Source organism: Egretta garzetta, unplaced genomic scaffold (assembly GCF_000687185.1).
Source record: "Egretta garzetta isolate BGI_Z169 unplaced genomic scaffold, ASM68718v1 scaffold191, whole genome shotgun sequence".
In the NCBI taxonomy this organism is placed as follows: Eukaryota; Metazoa; Chordata; class Aves; order Pelecaniformes; family Ardeidae; genus Egretta; species Egretta garzetta.
In genome coordinates this window covers 4,152-7,001 of record NW_009258676.1, presented here as the reverse complement: position 1 = coordinate 7,001, position 2,850 = coordinate 4,152, and positions in this window count along the sequence as shown.

Here is a 2,850-nt window from a genome sequence, read left to right as displayed (position 1 = left end):
CCTGCCCATCCCACGGGGCTCAAGGCCGGCGCCAGCGAAGCTTTCGGCGCAGGCACAGGACGGACGGATGGACAGATGGACTTTGCAGCCGCTCCGGTCCCTTGGTCCAGACTCGCTGAGGAGCTCGTTGCCTTCTCCGCGCCTCAGTCCTTCTTCTGGGGGGGTGGGGGGTCACACACGCTTATCCCTGGTGTCATTTTCTTTATTCACTGAACTTGCAATCGGGCTCAGGGGCTTTGCAGCCGCTCCGGTCCCTTGGTCCAGACTCGCTGAGGAGCTCGTTGCCTTCTCCGCGCCTCAGTCCTTCTTCTGGGGGGTGGGGGGTCACACACGCTTATCCCTGGTGTCATTTTCTTTATTCACTGAACTTGCAATCGGGCTCTGAAATACAGAACTGTTCCTCAGAAACAGCAGCTTGGTACCAAAACCAACGCGGTTGTCTGTCTCAGGGCTCGTCGCCGCCTTAGGGCTGCCAAAGTGCAATTCAATGGGTAAGTCGAGAGGTGAAAACAAAACAAAATGAAAGAAAATGTTTTTAAGCATTTAAATTTTGTATGGAAGGAGAGCGAAGGTGTTTCAGTTTTTTGATTGATTCTAAAATACCTTTTCAGGGTTTTTTTGTTTAATCAAGCAAAGTAAAATGAAAAAAAAAAATTGGCCCTGGTTCTTTTTGGTGTCTCACTCCAGACAGACGTTTTGTAATAACGAATTGCACAGAGTGCGGATTCAAGCCCACCTGCAGGAGCATCTTTCTCTGGATGCTCATTTGAAGGACCGTAAAAAAAGGAAAAAGATTTTATTCCCCAAAGAGAAGCTCATCCACTGGGGACCTAAACTCTTTCAGAGCTCCCCAGACATCCCAACCGTTCCCAGCACTCTCCTGGCTCTGCTAGGCTTCCCTGCCAGGGAGAAGCTTTTCGGGGCACGGGGGGGTTTCCCACGTGCCCCATGCAGCAGCGGGGAGAGCAGGGGGTACCTGGCGTCCCATCCTGCTGCTGTGGGGACCAAAGCCCAGGGCAGGGACCTGCCAGCTGCCCCTGCGCTGGGCTGGGACCAGCATCCCCCAGCCTGGCATCGGCGCTGGCACCAGCAGTGGCACCAGCACCAGCACCAGCACTGGCACCAGCACCAGCACTAGCATCAGCAGCAGCACTGGGGTCAGCACAAGCACCAGCGCTGGCACCAGCAGTGGCACCAGCACCAGCACCAGCACTGGCATCAGCACCAGCACGGGGGTCAGCACAAGCACCAGCACTGGCATCAGCACCAGCACCAGCATCAGCACCAGCATCAGCACAAGCACCAGCACTGAGGTCAGCACAAGCACCAGCACTGGCACCAGCACCAGCACAGGCAGCAGCATCAGCACCAGCACCAGCACTGGCACTGGCATCAGCACTGGCACCGGCACAAGCACCGGCACCAGCATGGGCACCAGCACCAGCACAAGCACCGGCACCGACACAAGCACCGGCGCAAGCACCGGCACTGGCACCAGCACTGGCACCGGCACCGGCACCAGCACCAGCACCAGCACCAGCACCGGCACGGGCACCGGTGCGGCGGGGAAGCAGCAGCCCTGCAGAGTGACTGACGCCTGCCTTTCATCCCTGCGCAGGAGGAGCCGTGGGTGCACAGCCGTTGTGGAGGAGGTATAAGGGATGCTTAGCTTGATTGAGAAAGGTTAATTACATGTGAAATGAGACTGGGATTCAGACTCTGTTTGCTCTAGATTTTGTGTAATGTTATATCAACATTGGGATTCTCTGTTATTCTATTAACAAAATAAACTCATTTTGTTTGGTTTCATTTTACTGTTGTTTTAATCCCACTGAACATTTATACTGTTATTTAATTTTCCTAAACATGTGTGGATAGTAAAATACCTACAGAATTAAACTACCCAAGGATATTAAAGTGATCCAGTTCTCATAGAGATTTGATCTGCTAATTAGCCACACCAATTTTATGGATCATTGCAGCGCACTTAAAATGTATTGTTATATGTTCATAATCTTTTCTTAATGAGCTTTTATTGAGAGCACAGGCCAGCCTCGGCGCAATGTTCAACAGAGGGGGTTTTTCAAACCCGATGTGCCTGTGCCTGGGTAATCACAGCGCAGCGCTGCGAGAGAAGCCGCCGGTGAAGAGTTATTATAGTGCAGCCTTGCGCGAGGCCCCCCCGGTGATTTGGGGTGAGCGGGGTGGGGACGGGGGGTCCCCTGGGGCGAGGGGGGCTGCTGGGCCAGGGCAGAGGGGCAGCAGCCCCGGAGCTGCACGGGTCCCCTTCGTGCTGCACTTGCGGGGGGAACTAAACCACCCTGAAACCCAGCAAAGCGCGGCAGAGCTTGGGCCCCTGCTCGCCCTCCCAGCCCCGCGTGGGGGCACAGCCCCAGGGCCGCCTAGCAGCAGTGCAGGATACGGCCCCCCCTGGGCTCTGAGCGCCCCTCCTGGGTCGCCTCAGTGGAACCCCTCCAAAAGTGGGGCGAATCCACGTGCGAACCCGCTTACGGCCAGCCAGGAGCGCAGCTCTGAGGGTCTCCCCATGTGAGGGGGTGGCCGGGACCCGCGGGGGAGCTGGGGGCGCTTTCACCCATGGGTGGGTGTGCTCCGAGGACCTGTGCACCGGGCGCTGGGACCCTCCTCGTGTTCAGGTCCCTCAGCCTTCAGCAGGGGAGCAGGAATCCAGCACCAGCCCCTTGGCAGGAAGGACTGACACCGGATTTAAGCTTTGTTGCCATCGAGTGTTCTCTCTGGCCTAAACCTAGGAGGATGCTGAAGTTTCCCCTCGCTACGGCGGGAGCTGAGCGAGCGGGACAGCCCAGCTCCGGCAGGTTCATTTTGGCCAAG